Genomic DNA, 25,440 nt, shown 5'->3' on the forward strand with positions numbered 1-25,440 from the left:
TTTCTTAGTGAATGAAAAATGTATTTCTTTGCAGGACTAAAATGCAACTTGCAAGAATTGTTTTTTAAAATTCACAAAGTAAAAAGTCGGACTCATCCATTACCCAGGCAGAAGTCACCGAGGTGGTTGGAAAGCTCCTCGGTGGCAAGGCTCCTGGGGTGGATGAAATCCGTCCTGAGTACCTTAAGTCTCTGGATGTTGTTGGACTGTCTTGGCTGACACGCCTCTGCAACATCGCGTGGCGATCAGGGACAGTGCCTCTGGATTGGCAGACCGGGGTGGTGGTCCCTCTGTTTAAGAAGGGGGACCGGAGGGTGTGTTCCATCTATAGGGGGATCACACTCCTCAGCCTCCCCGGTAAGGTCTATTCCAGAGTACTGGAGAGGAGAATTCGACCGATGGTCGAACCTCGGATTCAGGAGGAGCAGTGTGGTTTTCGTCCTGGTCGCAGCACACTGGACCAGCTCTACACGCTCCATCGGGTGCTCGAGGGTTCATGGGAGTTTGCCCAACCAGTCCACATGTGTTTTGTGGATCTAGAGAAGGCATTCGACCGTGTCCCTCGTGGCACCCTGTGGGGAGTGCTCCGGGAGTACGGAGACCGGGGTCCTTTGCTAAGGGCTATCCTGTCCCTGTACGACCGCAGCAGGAGCTTGGTTCGCATTGCCGGTAGTAAGTCAAACCTGTTTCCAGTGCACGTTGGCCTCCGCCAGGGCTGCCCTTTGTCACCGGTTCTGTTCATTATTTTTTATGGACAGAATTTCTAGGCGCAGCCAGGGTGTAGAGGGGGTCTGGTTTGGGAACCACAGAATCTTGTCTCTGCTGTTTGCGGGCGATGTGGTTCTGTTGGCTTCGTCAAATCAGGACCTTCAGCGTGCACTGGGGCGGTTTCCAGCCGAGTGTGAGGCGTCCGGGATGAAAATCAGCACCTCCAAATCCGAGGCCATGGTTCTCGACCGGAAAAAGGTGCTTTGCCCTCTTCAGGTCGGTGGAGTGTCCTTGCCTCAAGTGGAGGAGTTTAAGTATCTCGGGGTCTTATTCACGAGTGAGGGACGGATGGAGCGTGAGATCGATAGATGGATTGGTGCAGCGTCTGCAGTGATGCGGTCGCTGTATCGGACCATCGTGGTGAAGAGAGAGCTGAGTAGGGGGGCAAAGCTCTCGATTTACCGATCGATCTACGTTCCGATCCTCACCTATGGTCATGCGATTTGGCTCATGACCGAAAGAATGAGATCGTGGGTACAAGCGGCCGAGATGAGTTTCCTCCGCAGGGTGGCTGGGCACTCCCTTAGAGATAGGGTGAGGAGCTCGGTCACTCGGGAGGAGCTTGGAGTCGAGCCGCTGCTCCTCCACGTCGAAAGGAGTCAGTTGAGGTGGCTCAGGCATCTTTTCCGGATGCCCCCTGGACGCCTCGCTGGAGAGGTGTTCCGGGCACGTCCCATTGGAGGGAGGCCCCAGGAAGACCCAGGATAAGCTGGAAGGATTACATCTCTCGGCTGGCTTGGGAGCGCCTTGGGGTTCCCCCGGAGGAGCTGGGGGAGGTGTGTGTGGATCGGGAGGTCTGGGCGGCTTTGCTTGAGCTGCTGCCCCCACGACCCGACTCCGGATAAAGCAGAAGAAAATGGATGGATGGATGGATGGACAAAGTAATAAGTCATGCACAGCCATATAATGAGATATTCAGATATTCAAACCTTTTTTAAAAAACTAAGTAGCAAAAAATAGATTCTGCACTATTAATGTGCCTAAAACATTTGTGCCATACTTTATACTGTAAGGTTTTCATGTATTCTGATAGGAGACAAGGTTTGTTCTCCTGTGTTAAAAATGCAATACATTTTATTGAAAAATAAAACAAAACACTAATTCACGAGTTTCCATCAACAACACAAATTGTTCATATAAAGTGAATGTATATATTTATAAAGTGAATGAATATATAAGGCTCAAAAACAGTAATGTTAGTCAAATGGCCAAAGCAGATGGTCACCCCACTCACTCTGGTATGCCTGAGGTTTCTTCCTGTGATCAAAGAGGTTTTTTCCATATCACTGTCACCAGTGTACTTGCTCATTGGGTGGGTAATGTCTCAAACAGTGATTCTAAAAGTACCCCCCCAAGTGGGCCGTAAAGGTACATTTTAAAAATGTCTGATTTTCACTGTTGTAACAAAGTTTAAAATTACCAAAAAAATTTTAATGTAAAACTAAAGCAAAGTCACTGAATTTAAACTGTGTTACTGGTCATTTGTCTGACCTAGTTTTACAAGTTGGGGAATGGCCTGACTAGACCTCATCTTATATTACCTTAGTTTATATTAGAATCTGTCACTGCAAATAAATTGAACTGTGCGAACTCATGGGCCTTTGAAAATGAACTAAAATTACACTTTGTAAGCCCATAAAGTGCATTACTAAGATGTTTTGCACTATTTAAAATGGTTTTCCTTTGTCAAAACAAGAGCAAAACAACTGTAACGTGTCTTTTTCTGTAACAGTGGCTTTAAGATGAATACATTAATTGACAGCTTCTCCATTTGCCCAAATTATTCTTACAGATGATCATGAACAATGTGCTAGTATGCAAGTTGCTGCACAGCGGCAGTCATTATACTCCGGTCACACAGCAGAACAGGAAAGCGGGAGTCGAAAACAGTGTGCATGAGTGATCAGCGTTTTGAAGGAAAGCTGAGCTTAACCTGGGCATATTCTCAGATATTCTACGCTGAGACAGAACTGGCAAATGCGTGACGGTTTTAAGCTGGAAGCGAGAACGCATTTCATCTTGCCACAGTGCGCCTTTGTGCTTTTCATTCTTACTAAAATGCAGCGCTGCATATTTTACAGCAATGTAAATTGGCTGGAAAGAGCCTACAGAGGCAGTCCGCAAGCACACAAGGAAAGTACTCCCAGGAAGAAGAAGGAGCCAGGGCACAGTCTAGGGATTTCCTTTTTTAGGCCCAGGGGATTACTGCATTACTGCTGAATACAGGCAGGACAAACACCCACAGAGCACCGACACACACGGACAAGCACATAAACACGTATAGAAGAGACCATCAACCTTTGAGCACAATGGGACACAGCTTTAACAGAAGAGGGGACATGACACAACACAATACATGAATTTTAGACCCCATGAGCTCCATCCCCAGCCACCTCCCATTTTATATACATTTATATGCGTGTGCCCAATCAGAGTACTTTAATATTATATTTAATAATATTAATTAACATTTATTTTCAGCTCGTGCTCTTCTGTCCAGATTCATTTATGTCACTTCAAATAATAAATAATAATGTGGAATTGTAGCGCCACACAAATGCACAGTTCATCGTTCAAAACACATCAATATATTGTACTGCTGACAGAAAACTACTTATGGTGTTCTAATAACAGTCACCAAACATCCAAAAGAAGATTCACTTCTGTTGAATTTTAACAAATGCAGCACCAATTAGGGCTGCAACTAAGAATTATTTTCATAATTGATTAATAATTTGATTATTTCCTCGATAAATTAATCAACGTAATAATTTATGTAAATACGAGGTCTGTTAGAAAAGTATCGTTCCTTTTTATTTTTTTCAAAAACTATATGGATTTGAATCACGTGCGATTACATCAGACAAGCTTGAACCCTAGTGGGCATGCAAGAGTTTTTTCACGCCTGTCGGTTACGTCATTCGCCTGTGGGCTCCCGTCGGAATCTCTTTGTCTGAGAAATTCCTGAGAGACTGACGCTTTGCTTGATCAAAGTTTTTTCAAAAACTGTGAGGCACATCGAAGTGGACACCATTCGAGAAATTCAGCTGGTTTTCTGTGAAAACTTTAACGGCTGATGAGAGATTATGGACTGTTGCTGTCGCTTTAAGGACTACCCATGGAGCGGGACGTCGCGACGCGCCCTGAGCCGCCACTGTCTGCCTGTTTCGAGCTGAAAGCTTCCAAGTTTAAGCCTCTGTTGACCCAGGACGTCGTGACAGAACAGAGAACTTTCAGAAGAGGTAGGGACCAGCATTTTATCCAGACATTCCACTGTTAAAGGAGATTTTGTAATGAAAGAAAGTGCGGATGGGACGCAGCCGGCGCCGCGCGCCGCCACAGGAAAAACACCTCCGTTGGAAGCCTTAAGGACAAGTTGGAACATGTCCAGCTGTTAAACAATTTCTCAGATACTCACTCAACTGAAAGCCATCAAAAGCCGCCTGGTTTTTACAAATGGTTATCAACACGGAGGTGGTTTTCCTGTGCCACCTCTACTGGCTTGCCTCTACTGGTGGTTGGCTCTCACTGCGGTATTGTATCACTTCCTGTTCCGGAGCACAGCGGTGTTTTTCTGTATCTGTTACCTGTTTAATCTGCGCAGTTAGATTGATCTAGTTATCTAGATTACGATTTGTTTCCCAGTGTAATCTTTACGTGCCTTAACTAAAGCACTCCTTCTGCTGAATCACCTCTAAATTATTTACACATTATTCACTTTGCGTGTTTTTAGGAATCCGCTAGCTTAGCGTAGCTACTAGCTCTTAGCCGATTTAGCATGGCGGCTTCTCCTGTCTCTCCCGCACTTTTCTGCTCTGGGTGTGAAATGTTTAGTTATTCCTCGGCCTCCTTTAGCAGTAACGGTACTTGTAATAAGTGTAGCTTATTCGTAGCTTTGGAGGCCAGGCTGGGCGAATTGGAGACTCGGCTCCGCACCGTGGAAAATTCTACAGCTAGCCAGGCCCCTGTAGTCGGTGCGGACCAAGGTAGCTTAGCCGCCGTTAGTTCCCCCCTGGCAGATCCCGAGCAGCCGGGAAAGCAGGCTGACTGGGTGACTGTGAGGAGGAAGCGTAGCCCTAAACAGAAGCCCTGTGTACACCGCCAATCCGTTCACATCTCTAACCGTTTTTCCCCACTCGACGACACACCCGCCGAGGATCAAACTCTGGTTATTGGCGACTCTGTTTTGCGAAATGTGAAGTTAGCGACACCAGCAACCATAGTCAATTGTCTTCCGGGGGCCAGAGCAGGCGACATTGAAGGAAATTTGAAACTGCTGGCTAAGGCTAAGCGTAAATTTGGTAAGATTGTAATTCACGTCGGCAGTAATGACACCCGGTTACACCAATCGGAGGTCACTAAAATTAACATTAAATCGGTGTGTAACTTTGCAAAAACAATGTCGGACTCTGTAGTTTTCTCTGGACCCCTCCCCAATCGGACCGGGAGTGACATGTTTAGCCGCATGTTCTCCTTGAATTGCTGGCTGTCTGAGTGGTGTCCAAAAAATGAGGTGGGCTTCATAGATAATTGGCAAAGCTTCTGGGGAAAACCTGGTCTTGTTAGGAGAGACAGCATCCATCCCACTTTGGATGGAGCAGCTCTCATTTCTAGAAATCTGGCCAATTTTCTTAAATCCTCCAAACCGTGACTATCCAGGGTTGGGACCAGGAAGCAGAGTTGTAGTCTTACACACCTCTCTGCAGCTTCTCTCCCCCTGCCATCCCCTCATTACCCCATCCCCGTAGAGACGGTGCCTGCTCCCAGACTACCAATAACCAGCAAAAATCTATTTAAGCATAAAAATTCAAAAAGAAAAAATAATATAGCACCTTCAACTGCACCACAGACTAAAACAATTAAATGTGGTCTATTAAACATTAGGTCTCTCTCTTCTAAGTCCCTGTTGGTAAATGATATAATAATTGATCAACATATTGATTTATTCTGCCTAACAGAAACCTGGTTACAGCAGGATGAATATGTTAGTTTAAATGAGTCAACACCCCCGAGTCACACTAACTGTCAGAATGCTCGTAGCACGGGCCGGGGCGGAGGATTAGCAGCAATCTTCCATTCCAGCTTATTAATTAATCAAAAACCCAGACAGAGCTTTAATTCATTTGAAAGCTTGTCTCTTAGTCTTGTCCATCCAAATTGGAAGTCCCAAAAACCAGTTTTATTTGTTATTATCTATCGTCCACCTGGTCGTTACTGTGAGTTTCTCTGTGAATTTTCAGACCTTTTGTCTGACTTAGTGCTTAGCTCAGATAAGATAATTATAGTGGGCGATTTTAACATCCACACAGATGCTGAGAATGACAGCCTCAACACTGCATTTAATCTATTATTAGACTCTATTGGCTTTGCTCAAAAAGTAAATGAGTCCACCCACCACTTTAATCATATCTTAGATCTTGTTCTGACTTATGGTATGGAAATAGAAGACTTAACAGTATTCCCTGAAAACTCCCTTCTGTCTGATCATTTCTTAATAACATTTACATTTACTCTGATGGACTACCCAGCAGTGGGGAATAAGTTTCATTACACTAGAAGTCTTTCAGAAAGCGCTGTAAGTAGGTTTAAGGATATGATTCCTTCTTTATGTTCTCTAATGCCATATACCAACACAGTGCAGAGTAGCTACCTAAACTCTGTAAGGGAGATAGAGTATCTCGTCAATAGTTTTACATCCTCATTGAAGACAAGTTTGGATGCTGTAGCTCCTCTGAAAAAGAGAGCTTTAAATCAGAAGTGTCTGACTCCGTGGTATAACTCACAAACCCGTAGCTTAAAGCAGATAACCCGTAAGTTGGAGAGGAAATGGCGTCTCACTAATTTAGAAGATCTGGAAAAAGCCTGGAAAAAGAGTCTGTTGCTCTATAAAAAAGCCCTCCGTAAAGCTAGGACATCTTTCTACTCATCACTAATTGAAGAAAATAAGAACAACCCCAGGTTTCTTTTCAGCACTGTAGCCAGGCTGACAAAGAGTCAGAGCTCTATTGAGCTGAGTATTCCATTAACTTTAACTAGTAATGACTTCATGACTTTCTTTGCTAACAAAATTTTAACTATTAGAGAAAAAATTACTCATAACCATCCCAAAGACGTATCGTTATCTTTGGCTGCTTTCAGTGATGCCGGTATTTGGTTAGACTCTTTCTCTCCGATTGTTCTGTCTGAGTTATTTTCATTAGTTACTTCATCCAAACCATCAACATGTTTATTAGACCCCATTCCTACCAGGCTGCTCAAGGAAGCCCTACCATTATTTAATGCTTCGATCTTAAATATGATCAATCTATCTTTGTTAGTTGGCTATGTACCACAGGTTTTTAAGGTGGCAGTAATTAAACCATTACTTAAAAAGCCATCACTTGACCCAGCTATCTTAGCTAATTATAGGCCAATCTCCAACCTTCCTTTTCTCTCAAAAATTCTTGAAAGGGTAGTTGTAAAACAGCTAACTGATCATCTGCAGAGGAATGGTCTATTTGAAGAGTTTCAGTCAGGTTTTAGAATTCATCATAGTACAGAAACAGCATTAGTGAAGGTTACAAATGATCTTCTTATGGCCTCGGACAGTGGACTCATCTCTGTGCTTGTTCTGTTAGACCTCAGTGCTGCTTTTGATACTGTTGACCATAAAATTTTATTACAGAGATTAGAGCATGCCATAGGTATTAAAGGCACTGCGCTGCGGTGGTTTGAATCATATTTGTCTAATAGATTACAATTTGTTCATGTAAATGGGGAGTCTTCTTCACAGACTAAGGTTAATTATGGAGTTCCACAAGGTTCTGTGCTAGGACCAATTTTATTCACTTTATACATGCTTCCCTTAGGCAGTATTATTAGACGGTATTGCTTAAATTTTCATTGTTACGCAGATGATACCCAGCTTTATCTATCCATGAAGCCAGAGGACACACACCAATTAGCTAAACTGCAGGATTGTCTTACAGACATAAAGACATGGATGACCTCTAATTTCCTGCTTTTAAACTCAGATAAATCTGAAGTTATTGTACTTGGCCCCACAAATCTTAGAAACATGGTGTCTAACCAGATCCTTACTCTGGATGGCATTACCCTGACCTCTAGTAATACTGTGAGAAATCTTGGAGTCATTTTTGATCAGGATATGTCATTCAAAGCGCATATTAAACAAATATGTAGGACTGCTTTTTTGCATTTACGCAATATCTCTAAAATCAGAAAGGTCTTGTCTCAGAGTGATGCTGAAAAACTAATTCATGCATTTATTTCCTCTAGGCTGGACTATTGTAATTCATTATTATCAGGTTGTCCTAAAAGTTCCCTAAAAAGCCTTCAGTTAATTCAAAATGCTGCAGCTAGAGTACTGACGGGGACTAGAAGGAGAGAGCATATCTCACCCATATTGGCCTCTCTTCATTGACTTCCTGTTAATTCTAGAATAGAATTTAAAATTCTTCTTCTTACTTATAAGGTTTTGAATAATCAGGTCCCATCTTATCTTAGGGACCTCGTAGTACCATATCACCCCAATAGAGCGCTTCGCTCTCAGACTGCAGGCTTACTTGTAGTTCCTAGGGTTTGTAAGAGTAGAATGGGAGGCAGAGCCTTCAGCTTTCAGGCTCCTCTCCTGTGGAACCAGCTCCCAATTCAGATCAGGGAGACAGACACCCTCTCTACTTTTAAGATTAGGCTTAAAACTTTCCTTTTTGCTAAAGCTTATAGTTAGGGCTGGATCAGGTGACCCTGAACCATCCCTTAGTTATGCTGCTATAGACGTAGACTGCTGGGGGGTTCCCATGATGCACTGTTTCTTTCTCTTTTTGCTCTGTATGCACCACTCTGCATTTAATCATTAGTGATCGATCTCTGCTCCCCTCCACAGCATGTCTTTTTCCTGGTTCTCTCCCTCAGCCCCAACCAGTCCCAGCAGAAGACTGCCCCTCCCTGAGCCTGGTTCTGCTGGAGGTTTCTTCCTGTTAAAAGGGAGTTTTTCCTTCCCACTGTAGCCAAGTGCTTGCTCACAGGGGGTCGTTTTGACCGTTGTGGTTTTACATAATTATTGTATGGCCTTGCCTTACAATATAAAGCGCCTTGGGGCAACTGTTTGTTGTGATTTGGCGCTATATAAAAAAATTGATTGATTGATTGATGTGTCAAACCCTGGCGCGGTCCTCAGCGTCTCACAAACGAACGTCACAATTTCGAGTTCCCGGCAATTCTGCTTGAACCACTCATGGCTTAAATGCAGAATGCCATCTCATTATCTGCTTCAGCTGAAAGTCTTTAAGTTTACACGTGAGCATCATCCACAGGTGCTGTGAGTCAGTAGGCCTGCACGTGAACATCCTCCACAGGTGCAGCTAATAATGCTGATGAGGGTGAAGGACTCTTCTGCCAGCACCGTCTCCACAGACAAAAAACAGTTTGCATACCACCTGGAGAGCAAAGAAAAGAAAACAACACAAAAACATCCAGCCAAACCCCCCAACACACAACAGTACCCCCCCATCAACGGGAAGCCTCCCGGCGACCGAACAGACCAGGCCCGAGAACAACACCTCCCTCCGGGGTCCATGACAGAAAGCAGACGGCAGGACAGGGCACCGCGGCTCGAAGGCCGGCTGGCATCAACAAAACCCCAAAGAAGTCCCATATACAACCCAACATAGAAGAAAAACACAAAACCCACCCAAACCCTCCCCAGGGGACCGTCCCATCCAACCCCGGGAAGAAAAGAAAAACTCCCAAATGCAATAACCCAACACAGCCCCAACAACACAATACAAACATAAATTCACAAAGAAAAATAACAAACAACCCCCCCCCCAGAACGATATGCAGAGCCCCCCAGAAGACCTTTACCGCCAGTTCCAGGAGACAACAACCAAAACTGGAATCTTACAGAGGTCCCCAGGTTTACACGGAGGAACAGCGCCCCCCAGAGGACCGTACCATCAACCTCAGGAGGCACCCTCCCCACAACCCAGGAACCCCAGACCCGGCCACACTTGGTTAATCGGCCCCACAATCAATTCCCCCCCAGAGGACCGTCCCATCGACCCTGGAGGTGGAACCTGGAAGGAAACATAACCACACAAAAAAACAACCCCCGGCGGACTTCATTAAAACACCGCGGGGGCAATATAAAACAAGTGTCAAACCCTGTTACCCCCCCCCAGCACCCCGAAAGACCCCAGATCACTCCCAGAGCCTATCGTTAGCCCAATTTTGGCAAACGGCACAAACCTACTAAGCAGGGGAAGGAAACAGGAAAAACTAATCCGGTCCCATCCCCGAAGCGCAGCGGAAAACCGGAAAGACGTCCGGTGCCCCAACCCGACCATACCACCAGCCTATCGGGAGGGGTGGAACTACCGAAATGGCGAACGGCAACAGATCGGCCCACCACTCCGACTGAGGTATGTTCTCGCTGCACCACACCCCAGTAGCACCAATGACGAACGGTCAAAGGCCCACTGGGGCTGGAGAGGAACCGGGCCCTAACCAAACCCAAAAAAACGCCCCTGACAACACCCCCCCTAGGTGCAGAGGTCTTCTGAGAAACGCTCAGCGTGACCAACCTGCACCACCCCACAACCCAAAAGACAAAACGGTCTCAGAGCAATGTGAGGTTGGGGTTAGGGAAGCAGGGAAATAAAAAACAACAAAACAAAATGACCCAATCCTCAAACAGAAAATACCTAAGTCCAAATAATGAAAACAAACGATTACCTGAGTCCAGCCGAGCTCCGAACTGCCAGTCGTTCACTCCTCCGGAACCGCCTCTAAATCCCCAAACAATTTATAACCCCTTACAAAAAAAAACAAAAATAGCCCAAATAACTAAACAACCAAAGTGTTTTTTTTTTTTGTGTGTGTGTCCATTTTTATGCCTGTCCCAGAACACCTGGAGATACGTCATCACTATCTTTTGGTTCGTCACGGACTGCTAGCTCGTCTTTTAATGGATCGTTCAAACCATCTACAAACACTCCTCTTAAAGCTGCGGCATTCCAACCGGACTGAGCAGAAAAAATTCGGAAATCTACAGAATCCGCCTCCCCTGCCTGAGATTCAATTTTATTTCCCCTCCAGTGCAATAATTAGTGTACAACATAAATATGTGGTTTGTCTGGCGGAGTGAAGGACGGAGCGCTCTCCAGCGCCCAAAAGGATCGTCGCCTCGGCGCTTCTGGACCCAGACTCGCCGCCAAACACCCCCCAGGTGGACACGACAAACTGACTCTGTGAAGGATGGAAAAGGTGAGGTAAGTCAACAGAGCTACAGCAAATCTCTTTCAGAGGCACATACTATCAGCAACTCATTCAGGTCTGAATTTAAGCTTTATGTAAATGAGCAGCTTCTCACAACAGGTGGAGGATCATCAGTCCGTACGCCACGGCAGTGAGAAGCAAACTGCACAATTCTCATCAATGTTCAAATATACTGCGTAACAAAATGCCAAATTACTATTAACGATCATTCAGACAATAATCACCTCTGATGTGTGCTGACAGCATGTGTCCCTCACCCGTCCTCCTTCACAGGCACGATGTGTCAAACCCTGGCGCGGTCCTCAGTGTCTCACAAACGAACATCACAAGGTCGAGTTCCCGGCAATTCTGCTTAAACCACTCATGGCTTAAATGCAGAACGCCATCTCATTATCTGCTTCAGCTGAAAGTCTAAGTTTACACGTGAGCATCATCCACAGGTGTTGCGAGTCAGTAGGACCGCACGTAAACATCCTCCACAGGTGCAGCTAATAATGCTGATGAGGGTGAAGGACTCTTCTGCCAGCACCGTCTCCACAGACAAAAACCAGTTTGCATACCACCTGGAGAGCAAAGAAAAGAAAACAACACAAAAACGTCCAGCCAAACCCCCCAACACACAACAACTTAGTGCTTAGCTCAGATAAGATAATTATAGTGGGCGATTTTAACATCCACACAGATGCTGAGAATGACAGCCTCAACACTGCATTTAATCTATTATTAGACTCAATTGATATGATTCCTTCTTTATGTTCTCTAATGCCATATACCAACACAGTGCAGAGTAGCTACCTAAACTCTGTAAGTGAGATAGAGTATCTCGTCAATAGTTTTACATCCTCACTGAAGACAACTTTGGATGCTGTAGCTCCTCTGAAAAAGAGAGCTTTAAATCAGAAGTGCCTGACTCCGTGGTATAACTCACAAACTCGCAGCTTAAAGCAGATAACCCGTAAGTTGGAGAGGAAATGGCATCTCACTAATTTAGAAGATCTTCACTTAGCCTGGAAAAAGAGTCTGTTGCTCTATAAAAAAGCCCTCTGTAAAGCTAGGACATCTTACTACTCATCACTAATTGAAGAAAATAAGAACAACCCCAGGTTTCTTTTCAGCACTGTAGCCAGGCTGACAAAGAGTCAGAGCTCCCAAAGACGTATCGCTATCTTTGGCTGCTTTCAGTGATGCCAGTATTTGGTTAGACTCTTTCTCTCAGATTGTTCTGTCTGAGTTATTTTCATTAGTTACTTCATCCAAACCATCAACATGTCTATTAGACCCCATTCCTACCAGGCTGCTCAAGGAAGCCCTACCATTATTTAATGCTTCGATCTTAAATATGATCAATCTATCTTTATTAGTTGGCTATGTACCACAGGCTTTTAAAGTGGCAGTAATTAAACCATTACTTAAAAAGCCATCACTTGACCCAGCTATCTTAGCTAACTATAGGCCAATCTCCAACCTTCCTTTTCTCTCAAAAATTCTTGAAAGGGTAGTTGTAAAACAGCTAACTGATCATCTGCAGAGGAATGGTCTATTTGAAGAGTTTCAGTCAGGTTTTAGAATTCATCATAGTACAGAAACAGCATTAGTGAAGGTTACAAATGATCTTCTTATGGCCTCAGACAGTGGACTCATCTCTGTGCTTGTTCTGTTAGACCTCAGTGCTGCTTTTGATACTGTTGACCATAAAATTTTATTACAGAGATTAGAGCATGCCATAGGTATTAAAGGCACTGCGCTGCGGCGGTTTGAATCATATTTATCTAATAGATTACAATTTGTTCATGTAAATTGGGAATCTTCTTCACAGACTAAGGTTAATTATGGAGTTCCACAAGGTTCTGTGCTAGGACCAATTTTATTCACTTTATACATGCTTCCCTTAGGCAGTATTATTAGACGGCATTGCTTAAATTTTCATTGTTACGCAGATGATACCCAGCTTTATCTATCCATGAAGCCAGAGGACACACACCAATTAGCTAAACTGCAGGATTGTCTTACAGACATAAAGACATGGATGACCTCTAATTTCCTGCTTTTAAACTCAGATAAAACTGAAGTTATTGTACTTGGCCCCACAAATCTTAGAAACATGGTGTCTAACCAGATCCTTACTCTGGATGGCATTACCCTGACCTCTAGTAATACTGTGAGAAATCTTGGAGTCATTTTTGATCAGGATATGTCATTCAAAGCGCATATTAAACAAATATGTAGGACTGCTTTTTTGCATTTACGCAATATCTCTAAAATTAGAAAGGTCTTGTCTCAAAGTGATGCTGAAAAACTAATTCATGCATTTATTTCCTCTAGGCTGGACTATTGTAATTCATTATTATCAGGTTGTCCTAAAAGTTCCTTGAAAAGCCTTCAGTTAATTCAAAATGCTGCAGCTAGAGTACTAACGGGGACTAGAAGGAGACAGCATATCTCACCCATATTGGCCTCTCTTCATTGGCTTCCTGTTAATTCTAGAATAGAATTTAAAATTCTTCTTACTTATAAGGTTTTGAATAATCAGGTCCCATCTTATCTTAGGGACCTCATAGTACCATATCACCCCAATAGAGCGCTTCGCTCTCAGACTGCAGGCTTACTTGTAGTTCCTAGGGTTTGTAAGAGTAGAATGGGAGGCAGAGCCTTCAGCTTTCAGGCTCCTCTCCTGTGGAACCAGCTCCCAATTCGGATCAGGGAGACAGACACCCTCTCTACTTTTAAGATTAGGCTTAAAACTTTCCTTTTTGCTAAAGCTTATAGTTAGGGCTGGATCAGGTGACCCTGAACCATCCCTTAGTTATGCTGCTATAGACTTAGACTGCTGGGGGGTTTCCATGATGCACTGAGTGTTTCTTTCTCTTTTTGCTCTGTATGCACCACTCTGCATTTAATCATTAGTGATTGATCTCTGCTGCCCTCCACAGCATGTCTTTTTCTTGGTTCTCTCCCTCAGCCCCAACCAGTCCCAGCAGAAGACTGCCCCTCCCTGAGCCTGGTTCTGCTGGAGGTTTCTTCCTGTTAAAAGGGAGTTTTTCCTTCCCACTGTCGCCAAGTGCTTGCTCACAGGGGGTCGTTTTTACCGTTGGGGTTTTTACGTAATTATTGTATGGCCTTGCCTTACAATATAAAGCGCCTTGGGGCAACTGTTTGTTGTGATTTGGCGCTATATAAATATAAATAAATAAATAAAATAAATAGACCTTTTTGTTTTTTGTGCAAATATTTGCTAATTTTGAAATGGATGCCTGCAACACCTTTCAAAGATGTCCCAACTTCATTGGAATTGGGGTTGTACTTTATCTTTTTTATTTATTTATTTTAATTTGGGGGGGGGGCTGTTGGTTTTAAAGGGAAGATGATTGAATATTGAAATATAAATGACAGGGTTTTTTTTATTTGGGAATACATGTTGTTATATAATTTAATTGAGTAATTTCAAATAATAAATTAAGCAAAAAATAATTAAAATTAAAAAAAGTAAATGAAATACATAAAATGTCACTCAGAGCCCAAGACCATGCCTTCAAATGTCTTGTTTTGTGTACAGCCTAAAGATTTTCAGTTTACCTTCATACAGGAGTAAAGCAGCTAGAAAATAAACCAGAAAATATTCACATTTAAGAAAGTAAAATCAAAGAATTTATATAATATTAAACTAGTTATCAAAATAGTTGTCAATTAATTTCATAGTTGATTAAAAGTCACCTGTAGCATCAGTAACAAATTTGAGCTCCACACTGAGTTAACTTCAGCATCCTTCACTGTTGGAGCAGATGGACTCAAAGTTTGACATGAGGAATAATGCAGTGGACAAGACAGGAAGAAAAAGGTTGAGGCACACAGAAGGTAAACATGACATCAATGCATGTTATGCATAAATGAAATTCAGAAGCACATAAACCAGCTATGAAATAGAAACAGATTATCAGCATAAGTGCTCTTACTCTCGCCTCTACTCAAAAATCCTCATTAGTGCTTTGTTTCTTAACTGCCGTCCCCAGAAAAGAGCCCCAAAGGAAAGAAGAAAAAAACGAGAAATTCTGAATTTACTGATAAGCAGCAGAATTAGAAAACCTTTTTTACTGGCTTCACTGCAATGAAGAAATGTAACTGCAGTCCATCTTAGTCTGAGCTGAATGTGTAAATCAGCACAAAATGTAAAGGATTTTTAACAAACCTACCTAAATTAAGGATGAAAAACCCGATGTACTATAATTTGGAAAATGGTTGTGTGTTGCTTTGTTCCTCTGAGGTCCTTGAACAAATTTCCTCCAAACTTGCTGTGTGATTTGTTTGATTTCTGAATTGTCGTTACAGGGCTTGTTTTGGCAAAAGCCAAGGTCACTGGGGTCACAGGTTAAAATTATGTTGTTTTTCTAATGAATGAGTTGTTAAACACGGAATAAATTTTTTTTTTCAAGATTATGACAAAAACCACATTGTTTCTGTAACGTGGCACTATGCATTATCTAGCACATTGATGACAAAATAAAGCATGCTTTTTTTTAAATACTTGAGCTCATAAAAGTTTTTTCAACATCCTTTTCGTGAATTTTCACTCTTGGTTTTCAGTTAAGTGAACTGCAATGTCTGTTGACAATTGACTGATTTTTTTGTTGTTCACAAAAAAGCAATAAAGAAAATTTCGAGGCAGCCATAGTAAAACCCCCCACCCCCACCACCACCACCACATCAAACAGGCAGAGGTCTAACATTACGTAACTGCAAATTCCAACTGCAGACTGAATCCCACCATCATTCAATCTTGAAAAAAAAAATATATATATATATTTTTTTTAACAATACGGTACATTTACCTAGAAGAAAGTCCCATACAGGCTCTGAAGCCCATATGGCCAGTGGTTACACCCTGATACCGCAGTGTGAAGCAGCAAATGAGAACCAGCAAGTCCTCCTGGTCAGGTTACTTCACAAGCCAAAGGCTGGTCTCTGATTTCTACCATGATTTAAATATAATACAGATAAAATGTCTTGACAAAGGGCACAGTATGCATGAAACAAAAACCAGGTATCAAACCAAAGTCTGCATACTGGCCTATATGTTCGTAGTCTAACCTATATCCTGCAAACCTATCTGCCTGTACGTAATTGTAAGTGGGTATGCAGAAATCTTGGAACTTTCATCGTGGGTATATCAGGTACACTCCAACGCCCCACTCCCCCCGCCCCGCTGAGCCCTAGATAATACACACAAGGCAATCACATAACAGTCACAGTATGACTGCTTTTAAGCAGATAAGGACAGTAAACTGAAACATTTTCCCACTGTAGATATGGTATTTCCTAAACTTAAGATATGAATTCCAATTAAGAATTAATTACTTTTTAAGTAAGAATATAAACACAGGTAGTGGTAATTAGAAACTGCTGCAAATAACTTTCTCTCTGGTAGCAGGCATATCTCAAATATCAACAACAACAGGTACTGTGGGTTTACCCTTCCACTGCACACGCTTATCCTTACTAACAAGGATACAAAGAGTTCTGCTGAGACACTTGAGCCTACCCAATGCAACAATGGCGGGTATTGTTTTACAATACTTTGACTTCAAAATGTGTAATTCATAAGGTGAATTAAAAACAATGCAAATGTTCCAGATGACTCGATACACAGTCATTTAAAATGAAGAGAGAAAAACAATTATTCTGTAAACAACAAATGCAATGCTTCAAATCCAAACTGCACAAACCCAACTTGCACTTTCTGTATTTGATGTCTATATTTGCTACTCTCCACAGAGAATCTTAAACATATGTTGAGCTCAGCCAAGAGTTGAACCCTGAAACCATATCCGAGTCTTGCTATGGAACAAGACACACACGCTCACACACAACCTCACTTCTCTTTGATTTTAAGATTTATTACATTCTGTAGGGATGCTGTCCAGAATGGCTTCATGCAGAACCCAATGGTTTTGAAGGGTTTGATTTCTCGCTGAGAAAATGTGGGCAGGTGCTGGCAGGTGCTGACAGGGCTGACGGAGTGTGCGGCTGTGCATGTGGAAGGTGGAGCTGTTCTATCATCTCTATCCTCTGCATCTGATAAACAAGTGATCTACCCTGAAGGACCAGTACCAACTGTTGAATTTGTACTGTAATGGGACAAATATCTGAGCACTCAATGACATTTGAGCCCTTTCTGATTTGACCCAGAAATTGTAGGTCAAAATGAACGCCCTATGAAAACACCCTAGAAAGTTGTCAAAAGCCTATAAAGCCTTGGTCCCACCGAATAATGAGCCACGCATGGGTGTGTCAGTGATTATTTGAAGAATCTATCATGTATCCACTACTAAGGTGCCTGTATGTGTCTCTGTACTTCACATGTGCCAGGTATCAGCCTCTAGTGAGGTACGACCGACCTGACATTTGAGACCTGTTCAGCCTCGACTGGCTCATGTCACCACATATGATCAATGTAGCCCCATGTAACGTGACACTGGTGCATGTTGAGGCATGGGTTTGGTCCAAACCCTCAGCAAACCCACACTTGGTCCCTTTAAAGTGTGGGTTTTCAATTCACAGCATCCACTCAAGATGTTGTCATTTTTTTTTTTAAATGCAGTCCAAAAAAGACACTCCTGCACAGTCCGGCCAGTGTGCGCACCTGTGCGCCCTGTGTTCCAGAGTCATTAAATGCATTAGACCAGCTAGAACCAAACCACGGGTTCCTGGACAGTCGCCTCTGCGTGTCTTCTCGCTGGCTTCATTTCATCTGCAGCTTACAGTCATTTTGATACCATGGTCGAACTTTTAACTACTGCATGAATAGGTTAATTGATTCGGTCTTCGGAGTGAGATTGCATCAGAATTTTGGCTCTCTGTTGGGACTGTTTACACAGAGACTGCTACCTGCTGCTTTGGACTTGAATTAACAGTCTTTTTCAAGACTTTTTTACTTTTTTACCTTTTTACTTTTTTACTGTGCTCCAACGCCTAAGGAAGACATCTAACAGTCAAAACATCGCGACGGAGCACTTTTATCAGCTAACTTTCATCAGCGTTGGCAAGCTAACAAGCTTGCTAACGCTTTCGTTTTTATTTTTTTTATTTATTTTTTTATTTTTTTTATTTATTTTTTTTTTTTAGCACTGTTGTCGTGCGTTATCTGTGCTGCTCCACAGCGTGTTCAGTCGATTTTTATTTTATTTTAGCACCGTTGTCGTGCGTTCGCTGTTGTCGTGCGTTGCCTGTGCTGCTTCATGGCCTGTTTGGTGCCTTGATTGGGGCACTCCTTCTGCTGAATCACCTCTAAATTATTTACACATTATTCACTTTGTGTGTTTTTAGGAATCCGCTACGTTGCGTAGCTACTAGCTCTTAGCCGATTTAGCATGGCGGCTTCTCCTGTCTCTCCCGTACTTTTCTGCTCTGGGTGTGAAATGTTTAGTTATTCCTCGGCCTCCTTTAGCAGTAACGGTACTTGTAATAAGTGCAGCTTATTCGTAGCTTTGGAGGCCAGGCTGGGCGAATTGGAGACTCGGCTCCGCACCGTGGAGGATTCTGCAGCTGGCCAGGCCCCTGTGGTCGGTGCGGACCAAGGTAGCTTAGCCGCCGTTGGTTCCCCCCTGGCGGATCCCGGGCAGTCGGGAAAGCAGGCTGACTGGGTGACTGTGAGGAGGAAGCGTAGCCCTAAACAGAAGCCCCGTGTACACCGTCAACCCGTTCACATCTCTAACCGTTTTTCCCCACTTGACGATACACTCGCCGAGGATCAAACTCTGGTTATTGGCGACTCTGTTTTGAGAAATATGAAGTTAGCGACACCAGCAACCATTGTCAATTGTCTTCCGGGGGCCAGAGCAGGCGACATCGAAGGACATTTGAAACTGCTGGCTAAGGCTAAGCGTAAATTTGGTAAGATTGTAATTCACGTCGGCAGTAATGACACTCTGTTACGCCAATCGGAGGTCACTAAAATTAACATTAAATCGGTGTGTAACTTTGCAAAAACAATGTCGGACTCTGTTGTTTTCTCTGGGCCCCTCCCCAATCAGACCGGGAGTGACATGTTTAGCCACATGTTCTCCTTGAATTGCTGGCTGTCTGAGTGGTGTCCAAAAAATGAGGTGGGCTTCATTGATAATTGGCAAAGCTTCTGGGGAAAACCTGGTCTTGTTAGGAGAGACGGCATCCATCCCACTTTAGATGGAGCAGCTCTCATTTCTAGAAATCTGGCCAATTTTCTTGGATCCTCCAAACTGTGACTGTCCAGCGTTGGGACCAGGAGGCAGAGCTGTGGTCTTATACACCTCTCTGCAGCTTCTCTCCCCCTGCCATCCCCTCATTACCCCATCCCCGTAGAGACGGTGCCTGCTCCCAGACCACCAATAACCAGCAAAAATCTATTTAAGCATAAAAATTCAAAAAGAAAAAATAATATAGCACCTTCAATTGCACCACAGACTAAAACAGTTAAATGTGGTCTATTAAACATTAGGTCTCTCTCTTCTAAGTCCCTGTTGGTAAATGATATAATAATTGATCAACGTATTGATTTATTCTGCCTAACAGAAACCTGGTTACAGCAGGATGAATATGTTAGTTTAAATGAGTCAACACCCCCGAGTCACACTAACTGTCAGAATGCTCGTAGCACGGGCCGTGGCGGAGGATTAGCAGCAATCTTCCATTCCAGCTTATTAATTAATCAAAAACCTAGACAGAGCTTTAATTCATTTGAAAGCTTGTCTCTTAGTCATGTCCATCCAAATTGGAAGTCCCAAAAACCAGTTTTATTTGTTATTATCTATCGTCCACCTGGTCGTTACTGTGAGTTTCTCTGTGAATTTTCAGACCTTTTGTCTGACTTAGTGCTTAGCTCAGATAAGATAATTATAGTGGGCGATTTTAACATCCACACAGATGCTGAGAATGACAGCCTCAACACTACATTTAATCTATTATTAGACTCTATCGGCTTTGCTCAAAAAGTAAATGAGTCCACCCACCACTTTAATCATATCTTAGATCTTGTTCTGACTTATGGTATGGAAATAGAAGACTTAACAGTATTCCCTGAAAACTCCCTTCTGTCTGATCATTTTTTAATAACATTTACATTTACCCTGATGGACTACCCTGCAGTGGGGAATAAGTTTCATTACACTAGAAGTCTTTCAGAAAGCGCTGTAACTAGGTTTAAGGATATGATTCCTTCTTTATGTTCTCTAAAGTCATATACCAATACAGAGCAGAGTAGCTACCTAAACTCTGCAAGGGAGTTAGAGTATCTTGTCAATAGTTTTACATCCTCTTTGAAGACAACTTTGGATGCTGTAGCTCCTCTGAAAAAGAGAGCTTTAAATCAGAAGTGTCTGACTCCGTGGTATAACTCACAAACTCGTAGCTTAAAGCAGATAACCCGTAAGTTGGAGAGGAAATGGCGTCTCACTAATTTAGAAGATCTTCACTTAGCCTGGAAAAAGAGTTTGTTGCTCTATAAAAAAGCCCTCCGTAAAGCTAGGACATCTTTCTACTCATCACTAATTGAAGAAAATAAGAATAACCCCAGGTTTCTTTTCAGCACTGTAGCCAGGCTGACAAAGAGTCAGAGCTCTATTGAGCTGAGTATTCCATTAACTTTAACTAGTAATGACTTCATGACTTTCTTTGCTAACAAAATTTTGACTATTAGAGAAAAAATTACTCATAACCATCCCAAAGATGTATCGTTATCTTTGGCTGCTTTCAGTGATGCCGGTATTTGGTTAGACTCTTTCTCTCCGATTGTTCTGTCTGAGTTATTTTCATTAGTTACTTCATCCAAACCATCAACATGTTTATTAGACCCCATTCCTGCCAGGCTGCTCAAGGAAGTCCTACCATTATTTAATGCTTCAATTTTAAATATGATCAATCTATCTTTGTTAGTTGGTTATGTACCACAGGCCTTTAAGGTGGCAGTAATTAAACCATTACTTAAAAAGCCATCACTTGACCCAGCTATCTTAGCTAATTATAGGCCAATCTCCAACCTTCCTTTTCTCTCAAAGATTCTTGAGAGGGTAGTTGTAAAACAGCTAACTGATCACCTGCAGAGGAATGGTCTATTTGAAGAGTTTCAGTCAGGTTTTAGAATTCATCATAGTACAGAAACAGCATTAGTGAAGGTTACAAATGATCTTCTTATGGCTTCGGACAGTGGACTTATCTCTGTGCTTGTTCTGTTGGACCTCAGTGCTGCTTTTGATACTGTTGACCATAAAATTTTATTACAGAGATTAGAGCATGTCATAGGTATTAAAGGCACTGCGCTGCGGTGGTTTGAATCATATTTGTCTAATAGATTACAGTTTGTTCATGTAAATGGGGAATCTTCTTCACAGACTAAAGTTAATTATGGAATTCCACAAGGTTCTGTGCTAGGACCAATTTTATTCACTTTATACATGCTTCCCTTAGGCAGTATTATTAGACGGTATTGCTTAAATTTTCATTGTTACGCAGATGATACCCAGCTTTATCTATCCATGAAGCCGGAGGATACACACCAATTAGCTAAACTGCAGGATTGTCTTACAGACATAAAGACATGGATGACCTCTAATTTCCTGCTTTTAAACTCAGATAAAACTGAAGTTATTGTACTTGGCCCCACAAATCTTAGAAGCATGGTGTCTAACCAGATCGTTACTCTGGATGGCATTTCCCTGATCTCTAGTAATACTGTGAGAAATCTTGGAGTCATTTTTGATCAGGATATGTCATTCAAAGCGCATATTAAACAAATATGTAGGACTGCCTTTTTGCATTTACGCAATATCTCTAAAATCAGAAAGGTCTTGTCTCAGAGTGATGCTAAAAAACTAATTCATGCATTTATTTCCTCTAGGCTGGACTATTGTAATTCATTATTATCAGGTTGTCCTAAAAGTTCCCTAAAAAGCCTTCAGTTGGTTCAGAATGCTGCAGCTAGAGTACTGACGGGGACTAGCAGGAGAGAGCATATCTCACCCGTGTTGGCCTCTCTTCATTGGCTTCCTGTTAATTCTAGAATAGAATTTAAAATTCTTCTTCTTACTTAAAAGGTTTTGAATAATCAGGTCCCATCTTATCTTAGGGACCTCGTAGTACCATATTACCCCATTAGAGCGCTTCGCTCTCAGACTGCGGGCTTACTTGTAGTTCTTAGGGTTTGTAAGAGTAGAATGGGAGGCAGAGCCTTCAGCTTTCAGGCTCCTCTCCTGTGGAACCAGCTCCCAATTCAGATCAGGGAGACAGATACCCTCTCTACTTTTAAGATTAGGCTTAAAACTTTCCTTTTCGCTAAGGCTTATAGTTAGGGTTGGATCGGGTGACCCTGGACCATCCCTTGGTTATGCTGCTTTAGACGTAGATTGTGGGGGGGTTCCCATGATGCACTGTTTCTTTCTCTTTTTGCTCCGTATGCATCACTCTGCATTTAATCATTAGTGATCGATCTCTGCCCCCCTTCACGGCATGTCTTTTTCCTGTTTTTTTCCCTCAGCCCCAACCAGTCTCAGCAGAAGACTGCCCCTCCCTGAGCCTGGTTCTGCTGGAGGTTTCTTCCTGTTAAAAGGGAGTTTTTCCTTCCCACTGTGGCCAAGTGCTTGCTCATAGGGGGTCGTTTTGACCGTTGGGGTTTTTCATAATTATTGTATGGCCTTGCCTTACAATATGGAGCGCCTTGGGGCAACTGTTTGTTGTGATTTGGCGCTATATAAAAAAAAAGTTGAGTTGAGTTGCATGTGTTCGTCCGTTAATGTCTGCAAAATCACTCTTTTGTGCGCTGGCATTCTGCATTCTTGGACAGTCGCCTCTTCGCTTCTTCTCGCTAGCGTTATCCCTTTCGCGGCTTTGCTGGCTTTATTTCTTCCACGGCTTTAAACACGCAGTCATTTTGACACTGTGATCCAACTTTTAGCTTTGTGTTCTTCCATTATTGACTGCAAAATTACTCTTTTGCGAGCTGGCGTTTTGCGTAAATGCTCGTCTTGAGTGCGAGTCAGTGCGCACACATAGCGGAGCCCATCTGATCCATTATAACAAGATGTTAAATCTATCATAAACATACTTTTACAGCTGTTTATAAAGAAGGAATGAACATGCAACTGTTTTACAAAGCTATTACAATATAAACATTACAAATACTTAACTTTTAAGCTGTTCCAAATACGTTCTCCACCTCAGCGCACGAGACAGACACAGGAAAAAAGCTCCAAATGTTCTCTGTGATTCCAGGAGCGATTATAGGTGTTTTCAACATTCAAGCTCTGACAGAAAATGATTAATCTGCTACAAAACAATTATTTTATATACAGCGTCCACCGCACAAAGCAGGTGGGATTGTAGTGCACATGAGGGCTGAGCCTTTCCAAAATAGCCTGTTCTGTTCTCGTAGCCACCAGCTGCTGGGATAATGGGCTTTTAACAGCCTTGTCCTCACCACAAACATACATCTAAAATCCTTGTTTGTCCTCGTAGTAACTCATGCACAAACTGTCCCATGCTGTTGTTGCTAAATTCTGAACTTGAGATGAGCCAAATATTCTGCCTCTAAGAGCCTCTCAGAGCCACTATTCTCCCTCAATTGTTGAATAACTGGATTTGTACAAAAAAACAAAACAAAAACAGAACAAAACATGCTACGTGGCTCATTATTCATCCTTCATTATTCGGTGGGACCAGGGCTTAAAAAAAAGAAAAGAAAAAAAAAAAATCGTACAGACAGTGAGGTGATGCATTATTATTATTATTATTATTATTATTTTATACGTAAATACATACATACATTTTGATATTTTAGGTCTGTAAGAAACCACCTGTTTTGTGATTGTTATTTTAAATGGATAGGTGCTGCTGGTCATCACACCTCCCTTTGAAAAGCAGCATCTTTCTTGCGCCAACGTACCATGACTGAGTGATGTGCACAGTGCAGACTGACTTAGTGGGTGTGTCCCCCAGAGCATACGTCACAGAAGTCTAAAACGAGGTCTAAAACCCTGATAAAGCAGTTGTAGGTTGAAGTTGTAGGGTATGGATGTGATTATACCCAATGGTGAGCACAGCTAACCAAAAAGTTAGCTTCGATACCCACTAATCTGCTAACTGAAAAGTTCACTTTTAGAACGCTAAACCGATAAACTCCTAAAAAAAAAAATTTGCGGAAGTGACAGCTAACCGCTAACTTTCAGGATTGACTTGGCACACTGTCAGCAACTTTTAGTGCCGCAGAGGCTTCTAAGTAAATTCAATGCAGCACTTGTGTCTTTAAATACCCTGTTGGCTGCTGCAAAGCCGTCTCACTTACCTTTGACAGTGGTAGCGTAGATCAAACGCAAGGCACTTTCACTCATGGTTTCATTTATAAACAGACTAATTCCGCACAGTTTATCAACACATTAACAGCAACTCTGTCATTTGTACAAAGTGAAAATATCACACTTTTAAAGTAATGAAGAAGAATAAAGAAGGTTTGAGCATTAAACTGACACAAACGCCAAAAGGCATTATGGGAAATCAGGCTTGTCTTATCACCCCCCCCCCCCCCCCCAATCAAAACGCATAGAACACTGTCACCTACTGAATGCGAATGTGAAAAGCGGCCAACATGCTGAGTCACACTTCACAAACAGAATTTTCAGTTTTGCAAATGCTTTTTTCTTTCTTTTTTAAAAATGGAAAAAATGACGTACTTACGAAATACATATCTATTTGTAAAAACAAACAAAAAAAACAAGTTACAAATCAGAAATTTGTGTTTGTGGATCACAAAACACGTGTGCAAATCAAAGACTATTTGTAGATCACCCTCTGTGTATTTGCAGGTATTAATGACACAAATTTAACTCCATATGTAAGTGTCTTTTCACTTAAAGTGATGGTTTGCATGTACACACTGTCTGTTAAAGCAGACACACTGTCGATCATAATGCATTGCACCAATGCATTATGGGAGTTCAGGGTTTGTTTGTTTTTTATTATTATTATTGTAGTACATGTTAGTTTAGGAGTGTTGTTAGTGTTATAGATTTGTTATGTTTTTATTGTTCAAGGAATGCAGTTAGTTTGGTGAAGTTATGTTGTGACCATGAGTGAAAACAACCTTGCGATTAGCTTCTGCCACTGGCTGAGCTGCGACATGTTGAAAGCAAATAACTTTTGTTTCCAGCCGCACTGGCAGCCAGCCTGCCTCCTTCTGCTGGGGGGAGGCAGAGGGCTGAGTTTCTTATGGCAGCCTGTCTGTTACAAAATACCCAACAGACAGGAATTAATGTTTGGTTTTAGGGTTTACAAGCGTTTTTAACTATTCAGTCTTACTCACTATGCCAGCAAAGAAATGTTAGTGGACTGAAAGTTAGCAGAACTAAATTTAGTGGAAGCTAATTTATCCACTGATGGTTT

At 42.3% G+C, this 25,440-nt stretch overlaps 1 protein-coding gene across 1 annotated transcript in view; it reads right to left on the minus strand.

The window, feature by feature from the left end:
* Nucleotides 1-25,440, minus strand: part of LOC117529204 (E3 ubiquitin-protein ligase UHRF2-like) — a 99,533-nt gene that overhangs the window by 25,908 nt on the left and 48,185 nt on the right. The window lies entirely within an intron of this gene.

The sequence above is a fragment of the Thalassophryne amazonica genome, chromosome 17 (assembly GCF_902500255.1).
Source record: "Thalassophryne amazonica chromosome 17, fThaAma1.1, whole genome shotgun sequence".
Lineage (NCBI taxonomy): Eukaryota > Metazoa > Chordata > Actinopteri > Batrachoidiformes > Batrachoididae > Thalassophryne > Thalassophryne amazonica.